The sequence below is a fragment of the Harpegnathos saltator genome, unplaced genomic scaffold, assembly GCF_003227715.2.
Source record: "Harpegnathos saltator strain DR-91 unplaced genomic scaffold, Hsal_v8.6 scaffold187, whole genome shotgun sequence".
In the NCBI taxonomy this organism is placed as follows: Eukaryota; Metazoa; Arthropoda; class Insecta; order Hymenoptera; family Formicidae; genus Harpegnathos; species Harpegnathos saltator.
Window position 1 is genome coordinate 208,711 of NW_020229969.1, and position 10,118 is coordinate 218,828.

Sequence of the window (10,118 nt, forward strand, 5' to 3'; positions counted from 1 at the left end):
GGAGAGAGAGAAGAGGGGAAGAAGAACGGAAAGATGGAGGTGGGGCAGGAAGTGTATTACAAAAGCGCTGAAAATGAAATCTTTATTTTTTTTATATCGTGCATACACTGACTTTTGGAAATTTCAAAATCATCAAATTAACAAATACCAGGGCGCTATTGTAACAATATATTCTTGAGACTAAATAAAGCAAGAAAGTCTAGTTGCCACTTTTTCTTCCGACAAAAGTTAGCGAGATATCGTAAGTTAAATATTGAAAAAGTTATCAAGTTTTCTTCAAATATTTTATATCATTATTGACTGATTGGAATTCTTCTCTTTTTTTAGTTGATTTGATTGCAATTCGTGCGACAAAATTTTCGCAACCTTGAAGCAGTTTTGTCCGATTACTTTATAATGTACATAATAATGATATGATATAAATGAATACATAGTTTACACATCGATCAAAATGATTGACGTGATAAACATAGAGTGTAGAAGTGAGAGAAGTAAACAAGCGGCGCATCGGTTAGCCATTCACTAATGAAAAACAGCTTAAACGTTTAATAAGAACGGACAAAAGTTCGGATAACTTAAGAATGAATTTTTCCGCCTCTAACGACGCGGAATATATGAAAATAATGGCCTCAGTAAAAGCGTCGGATAATAATGGAGCTTCGCTTTGAGTAACGAGTAGCTAGTCAGTATCCAAGTTTCATTTATCAGAATTCTGGCAAGCGAGACGCCTCGCGTTTCTAGCTATTCTTTCTGACACACCGCTGCTCCAAAGCTGCATCGCCGTGGAGTTAAATAAACAGGACGGAAAATACCCGCCGCAAAATAAAAGACCCGTCCATCGTATTAAACGAGAAAAGAAGAGGTAAGAAAAAAGGTCAGTCGAACAAGAGAAAAAGAAGAAGAAAATTATTCTACGAAATGAATAGAGTAACAAATGCACGCCATTACGCATATATCGAGATTCTCTGAATTTTCTGAATTTCTATCATTATCAGCTACCGACGACGACACATAATTTCGTCACAAAATACTCTTCCAGAATTCAGTAGTACTGCGTTCGGTAGTACTGACCATCTTTCTTCCGACTCTTTATTCCTTCCCAGTATCGAACCAATGTGAGAAGAACGACTCATCCTGAGAATCTCTCCAGTCTCATCCGGATATTCTTTCTCATGTTGTCGACGAGCACCGAATGGCGCGTCGAAATTGCCTCCTTTGGCGGGCTGGAAGACTTTCGGAAACAATGAGCAGACGGGGCTCAATGGAACCGGCTTGAGGCGCCTCGAAGCGTTTCGAAGAGCGATTTCGATTAACCGTAAAAGCACTCGGCGTGCATATACACGTATTCACAAACCGGTAGCGTACAGACTCGTTCATCCACGGTGGAGAAAGAGAAGAATAGAGGGAGATAGAGTGAGAGGAAGAGAGGAAGGGAAAAAGAGAAAGAGAGAGTAGTGGTGAGCGAGAAGGGGTGAGGTCGCGAAGAGAAGGTAAGAAACGGATAAGAGAGAGAGAGAGAGAGAGAGGCGTATGCAGCGAGGAAATCTTCCTCGTACCCAATGATGAACTATATTATTTCCGGTGGAAAGCTTCTCTTGACTAGAGGACGGGCAGGAGCCGCTTCAAATGTGGCTCTGCAATTGGTTCACTTAAAAGCGGATCGATACACAATTACAGAGTAATTGGAGTACCAATTAAGACGACGGCGATCCGTTGCACTGTTTTTCCTCACCCTAGCGGCGCGAGTTACATTTGCGTACGCACGATTACCTGAGCGCCGCGCGCGAACGACTTCGCGCGACAATGCAGTTGCGTAATAATCGAATCGCGCCGGAGTTTGAATTCCGCCAACGAAATGGCCAAAAGATGTGTATGACGTTTTTCGAAATTGCTCTCGTAATAATTTGAGCGAATGTTCCTTTTTCTCTTGTTTCACTCGAAATTCAGAAATTCGTCTTTGTGAAAACGATTACGTATTGATGATTAATCTGCTAATCATGTTCGAATTTTCTCCCTCAATAAAAAAAGAGTCATGAAATGACGTTGACTATGTATTAGAAAATTTTTCATCTCAAACATGATAAGTGTCATTTTTTTTTCGTAACACTCACACCTTATTGCATACGTGTTGCAATATTGGCTCATGTGACAAGTAATTATGAATTTTCTAGGTAAAATAATTATGATTTTATGATATTATTATTTTGTAGAACAATATATGCGCTAAATATGGTAGAAAACGGTCAAAATGCCATATAAATTATTAACATCACGGTATCACCCAATACATACAGGATGTATAAAAAATACTGGGACGGCGAAATATCTTGAAAACTATACATTTTAGAAACCAATGTTTTAGACAAAAGTTGTTCAGATTTCTTTTGTTTAACGAAATGTGCAAAAAAATTAATATTACCGAGTTATAAGCAATTATTAATTTCAATTAAAGCAAGTAACTTTCTCGTCTCTGGTGCTTTTATATTCACTGATGTATAATTTGTTTATGTCACTTATCAGTGAAGAGTACCACGTTTTAAAGGAATTCCTGAAAAAAGTCTACGCTCTTGCTCGAAATGTAAATAAACATCTATTTCTTGCCCATTTATATACACGCTTCACTAAGCAATTGTTAGTCATATATTTTTGTGAACAGTTGCAGAGAGCGCAAAGTTTTTACAATACCGTAAGAATGACATCGTATTATTTGAATCAAGAAATAGCAGAGATACATTTTATATATGGCCATATACCAGAATGTGTGTGCGTGCGCGCGCGCGTGTGTGTATATATGTATTGGCCACGATAAATACATATATATTATTTATAATATATTATTTGTCAAAATATTAAAAATAAAATTCACGGTCTCATTTTTATATCGACAATGTTCCAATATCGTGACAATTTTTTAACAACGGTTTGATCGAAAAAGACATTATCAAAAATTTAATGAATTCGCAGTGAATTTTTATTTCATAGACGTTTATTCATAGCTGGTTAAACAACACTTGAAACACTTGAAACACGAAAGTTTAGCCAGCTGTGTTCAACGGAACCAATGTCACCGCACGATAAATTGAGCAGCAAAATAATATCGTGGAACATTTAATATAGAAATAAAAAAGCAGAAAAATTGCCGCAGCGGCAACAGCAATGATATTATCATATTTGGGTGAATATAACGTTGGACTATTCCATTTCTCTCTCTCTCTCTCTCTCTCTCTCTCTCTCTCTCTCTCCTGCCTCCCATCCCTCTCTCCCTGCCTCTTTCCCCTACAATTCTCTTCGTGGTCGTTGAGCCGCAAGCGGATTGCACTCTGGCTGTTCATTAAATTAAGTAATTAATATCGGAAATGGCCACGCGATATAGTGCAAGCAGCATACCGATGGTGGACGTCGGCCTTATTGCACAAAATTCAAATAGATTTCTGCCCCGCCGCGATAATGCACGATACCGCAGAGCAGCGTTTTCGCGCTATTCTTCCGCCAGTGAACTTTCAAGTCGCGATTAAAGCGAGCGTATTTATCGGCGAGTGTTTAGCCACCGCGTAAGGGGCGTAAATAAGTTGCGCTTTGCGAAGTCTCCCGTTCGGGAAATCGCAAGAGTCGCGAAGTACGCACGAGAACAACAATTCAATCCGCGAGCGAGCGAGCGCGTGAGCGCTCACCGTGAATTGTTCGAGATAATCCGGCTCGCCTATCGGTCTTCGTCGCTGTAACCATCGCTGTATCGATCGGCAAGTGCTCACAATTATCCCAGCTGGGCAGGTGAGATTTGTGCTTGGTTATTTATTTATCGACTGCACCCGGCATATTCCTCGTCGCGCGAGCAAACAATCATCGCGCAAACACTTGGACCGCCATGACGCGTTGTTAGGTGATATGAAATTCCGTAATTTGTGTGGATCAAGACGACGAATGCTTTCTCTCTCTCTCTTTCTCTCTCTTCCCGACGCTCACTATCTTTTTCCCGTACACGATATCGATGAGACGCAGCGCGGTTATTTCAACGGCTTGTGACGACATTTCGCTCGTCCAGCCGTTCGCTAAAGCGATATTAGACGCGCCACGAGCTATAACAGTCACGAGCGAATTTGTCGCGCGACTTCCTTCTAATCGCTTCTGTAAACTACTCGCGTGCGTCGCGATGTTTTCCTTTACAATACATCTGCGATGAGATCGAGGTGCTTCGTGCACTCTCGCGCTCGCAGGACGGAGGGGAGTCGCAGGGAATTCATGACTCGCCGTTTGAAATTGAATCGCGTGATCGAGCAATTTCTTCCAGTCAATTCGCATCGCGAGTGTTTTTATCGGCCAGCTCTCGTTTCCCTGTTGCGTTTCTCTCGTTGCTCGTTTTTTCCGCGAGCCGCGAAACAAGCTGTCGCGCACGCGCTCTTGCAAATCCCGAGACAGGCTCTCGCGTCCTTTCGCAGTAAACGGCTTAATTGTGCGATAATGTAGCTCGCTCTGTTGCGGAGTACAGTTAGGTATGTGTATGTGTATGTGTGTATGTATGCATGCGAAAATTGAGAATACATATATATATATATAGGGAGACAAAAGCTTCCCGGCAAATTCTCGGACGATTCTTTGTTCCTGAAAATAACGCAAATTAAGTGCGCGGGCCGAAGTTCACCGACGATAAAAGGAGCCACGGCAATGCGCCGTTCACGCGACGCGATCGAATCGTGCTTGTAACGCCCCGATCCTACTTTCACGGGTAGACAACTTAATTCCCTGTGGAATTTTATATTGGGTTGTTCGGAAAGTAATTTCGGTTTTTTTTCAGACAGATGGTGTTTGTTGCCTTTTTAATCGGCTTACGGTTAAATCCGAGTCTGACTCGGGGTAAGATTTACTACTTTCAGGTCCGCCATTTTTGATCCGCCATTATGAATTTTGCAACAACAATCTTAAATTTGAAATCAGCACGTTCGAAAACTACTATAAAATATGAAAGTAAATATTTTCCTCTGCAGAAAAAATTTAACCATTTTGATACTAATTTCTGCCAGTAGATAGAACCGCAAGAGGGTTAAACAATTAACCTCATTTTAAACCAGAAAATCATTTTACATTTTTACAACGCACATTTCAAGTTTCATTTGAAAGAAAGTCGTTTTGGAATCCGTCAAATTGTTTTTGTTCGGTGTTTTGTTCGCATAAAAAATGGAAAACCAACGTGAGCATTTTCGTCACATTTTGCTCTTTTATTACCGTAAAGGCAAAAATCCAGCGCAAGCAAGAAAAAAATTGTGTGCCGTGTATGAAGAAGATGTGTTGACTGAACGCGAGTATCAGAATTGGTTTTTGAAATTTTATTCTGAAAATTTCGACCCCAAAAGTGCACCACGTTCTGAAAGGCCAGTTGAAGCTAATAAAGACGAAGTAAAGGCAGGTGGATGCAAATCGTCATTTAACAACACGAAAAATTGTTGAGAGATTGAATTTATCGAATTCGATCGTGCCTGAGCATTTGAAACAACTTGGTTTCGTTTCACAGCTCAATATTTGGGTTCCATAGGTTCTCAAAAAAGATTTCATTCATCGAATTATCATCTGCGATATGCTGTTGAAATGTGAGGTAAATGATCCATTTTTGAAGCGACTTATAACTGGAGATGAAAAATGGATTGTGTGAACAATATTAAACGCAAAAGATCATCATCAACGTGATGAATCAGCTCAAAGCACATCAAAAGCTGATATCCATCAAAAGAAGATGATGTTCTCTGTTTGGTGAGATTGGAAAGGAACGGTCTTTTTTGAGCTGTTACAACCAAACGATTAATTCGAATGTGCATTGTCATTAATTGGACAAATTGAATGATTCCGTCAAGCAGAAGACACCAGAATTGCCAAACAGGAAAGGTGTTATGTTTCATCATGACAACGCCAGACCTCACACAAGTTTAATAATTCGCTAGAAGCTATTAGCTCTTGGATAGGATTTGCTACTGCATCCACTATATTCACCTGATCTGGCACCATCCGATTATCACTTGTTTCAATCACTGCAAAATTTTTGAGATAATAAAAATTTCGATTCAAATAAAAGTGTCAAAAACCACTTAATTCAATTTTTTGCCAATAAGGACCAAAAGTTCTACGAGCTGGGAATCATGTTATTACTTCAAAAATGGCAAAAGGTGTTAAAACAAAATGATTAATACTCAACAGGATAAAACTTTCCCTTCTATTAAAAATAACGTCTTTCATTTTTATGCAGAAAACCAAAATTACTTTCCGAATAAACCAATATATTGGTTTATATAAGTTTATCTGCATATAGAAAAAAAGCAAAACAGAGGGAGGCAGAGGGAGGGAGAGAGAAAGAGAGAGAGAGAGAGAGAGAGAGAGGCTGGAACATTTATAAATAACACGATAATGGCAGTACCGTTGATTACAGTTTACGATTTTAACTTTGAAACGCGACGTGCATTTTGAGCGCTTCGTACTTTAATGAAAGAACACAATTTTCAGCTGTGCGAGAGCGGTATATCGCCGCTCGTGCATTTGGAATTCATTCGGCAATAAATCCCGATCGAAAAATTGACAGATTGATTTCGAACGACGCCCGTAGCAGCGGGTCCCGTGAAACGGAGCGGTGCCCCTTCTCCGGAGATCGGTTTACGCATGCGCGCGCGCGCATGTGAATGGATATTTACGATGTAACAATGTTCGCTAACAATGTGTGCTCCTCGTATTTAAAAACCGGCCGTTTACTCCCGGCTCTTTATATAGCACTACCACACACACACACACACACACACACACACACGCACATACGTACTAATTAGGCGACGTATTACGCGACAAAGCGAGCCGACGTGAGCGCGATACTTCATGGTGTTGTGTTAATGCGTCCTGTCGTATTGTTTCGCGTGCGCTCGTCGAGCAACAAGCGCGCGCGCGCGAGCGCGAATCTTGCCGCCATAACGAGTAACGGCCACACGAATTGCTCAATAATTGGCGGCATAACAATGGCTCGGGCCATAATCGTAAGGTCATTAATATTCGAACTCGCATTCACGGCACTGGCGCTACGCGGGAACACGCGGCAATCAACGTGCCCGTCGCCGCTGTGCCGCAGCTACCGCTGCAGCGACATGCCGCGCCGCGCCGCGCCGCTGTCGTGCAACATTGTATTTAATTCACATCATGTTTTAATATTAATTTTAATATCCATGCATACAATTACCGGATGGGTTTCCCGTAATTTGCATGCAATTACTATGCGTCGCGGCCGACGCCGAGCGTTTGACGGTTACGAAAGCACTACATGCTCTCTCTCTCTCTTCCTCTCTCCCTCCTCTCTCTCACTCTCTCTCTCTCTCTCTCTTCCTCTCTCCCTCCTCTCTCTCACTCTCTCTCTCTCTCTCTCTCTCTCTCTCTCTCTTTCTCTTTCTCTCTCTCTCCCCCTGCCCGTCCCACAGGCCCTCACTATCTCTCTTTTTATATTGTCGCAACATTGCAATAATATTCTCGCCAACTTTGATATGTTGGAATCCACAACGCCTCGGTTACTCTAGTTCCGTAGTCAAACCCTCGCGATTAAAGATCGCAAGAGGGAACTCGCGGGTCTCTTGGCGATAATTATCAATCCAATTACATCCGACGAGATTTTTACAATTCTAAGCTAAATACGATGATTCGAGAGAGACAACTGGCTTAAACTCTTATAATATATCGAAGATCTTTCTCTCGCTCTCTTTCTCTCTCTCTCTCTCTCTCTCTCTCTCTCTCTCTCTCTTACTCTTATTAAAAACAATAATGATTATTTAGTAAAATGAATACAAATTAATTTCAATGAAAAAAAATACTTTAATTAAAGAACTTTAATAAAAATATTTTAATAAAAAGCTTTAATCAAGAAAAATGCTTTGTCTATATATTTTTCTGTCACAGATTCTATCAAAACTTGTGCACTCAGCTAAAATAATTCATCTGTAACGATTTTCACATCGCAATACGCGTGTCGCCCGTTAATTAACGTTTACCTCTCTGACGTAGTCCACTCTCGAAGTATTAATTAATCCGTGCGATTAACCGCGCGATTTGTTCACACATGCGCGCTCCCCCGTCACGCTACTTCGCGAGAAGATGTGTCGCGCTATTTGCATCCGTATATATCGCGCGTTATTTAAACGCGCATCTACCGATGCGCGGTCTCGAGCCTTGACTATGTGCATTTGTCGTCCCATGCCACATGGCGCCTGGTTTAAGGCGCAATTAAGTCGTCGCAGCGCGACGTCGACGCTTCGATATTTTGTCGATGATAATTCGATTCCTTGCGGAATTACAACGTATAGGAATAATCCACGATTTGGAATCACCTTACCGTATTCTGCGACTCTGCTAAGCTCGTGCAAGACCAACATACATTTTGCAGGACGAAACAGGTGTTATCAGTGAGCTTTATGACAAACGAGCTCTGATTAAAAAATGTTTGCAATTTTTTTTAAATTATCGCACTATATTTCTCCGATTGGTAAACTTTTTTTATCATGTTGATACACCTGTCTTTGACATCTGTCTCAATACAGTTATATTCGATGCGTAGACTTTAGATTTAACAGTCAATTAAAGAAGTTGTATTTTGTATGTTCGGTGATTCTTTTTATTTTGTACAATGTGCGATTAAAGAATATGCGCTAAAGTTTATGTAAAAAATGAAAGTGCTGTAAAGTAATGGAAATATTGCAAAAGGTTTTTGGTGAATTTAGTATTTTATAAATTTTATAACTAACTTTATAAATAACTTTATAACTATTATAACGTATATTTGTTCTTTTCTCGTAGTAACAATGATTTGTTTATTCTAACTGTACATTCAGTAGCACTGCCAGCATTTGAAATCAAATAGATATACAGGGTACTTCAGAAACTGGTGGCCAAAAAAGAGCACATTCTATTCATTACAAGGATGAAAAGGAAGTTATATAAACATGGGTCCAGAAACGCTCCTTTTCCAGGTTATAAACACTTTTTATTAAACACATCTTCAGAACATTTCAATCACATCGCTCAAGAATTTCTGAATAACAATTACATCAATAGATCGATTGGCAGAGGAAGACACATTGTTTAACCTGCACGATCTCCTGATTTGAACCCTTGAGTCTTATTTTTTATTTATGGGTACATCTTAAACTCTCATCTATGAGACTGTTGTTACTCTAGAAGTATTCTAAAACCGTATTATCGTTTTGTATAACTAAATACAAAATATTACGGGAGCTTTTGGACGTCTTGGACAATCCATAAGACGTCGATGTGAAGCACGCATTGTTGTAGAAGAAAATCATTTCCAACAATTTTTTTAGAAATATTTTTACCAAAGCCTGTTATAGATAAAAAGTATTTATAACTCGGAAAAGAAGCGTTTTCCGGCTCATGTATACATGATCTTCTTTCATCCTTACAGTGAGTAGAATATGTTCTTAAGGTTTGGTTGCATATTTTTGAAACACCTCCTATATACAGATATTGTAACGGCTAAAGAAGAATCAGGTGCAAGAAATGTATTATAGTAAATAGAAACGAGCAGACTTAATAACTTCCTAATATCAGTCTAATATCGAGAAGGTTCACTTCTAGTGGTGAGTTTAGATGCTCAATAGATCTCACAAAGTGTCACGAGCAGCCACACGAACACACTCACGACGACACACACGAAATAATTTTAGATCGATGCAAGTTTCAGAGAGATGCCGATTGGATTTCGAGCGAGCAACCCCTATCTGCATTATTTACGAGCCGCATAGCATTGAAGAAAAGCATCGAGTTTACTCACTTCCACTCGACCGCATGAGCGACTTTCTTACACCGCTCGCCTCTTTGTCTTTGATCTGTTTTACGTTGTTGAGTCAGCCAGTTTGAAAACACTGTAACTTCCGCGATTGAAATTGTTCGGGAAACAATGAAAATCGGATGGATAGTTTGGAACTCCCGTGATGTTTCCAAGTAGAACGATATCTCGATGGCAAAGTGGAAAGATTTTGAGAGATCTTCGTCGGACGCGATGAGATATATATGTATGTATAGGGGTTCGTCTTCAATTTGTGCTCTTCACACGCTTCATTGTAATTCTATTTATTTGTAACGTTTCACGT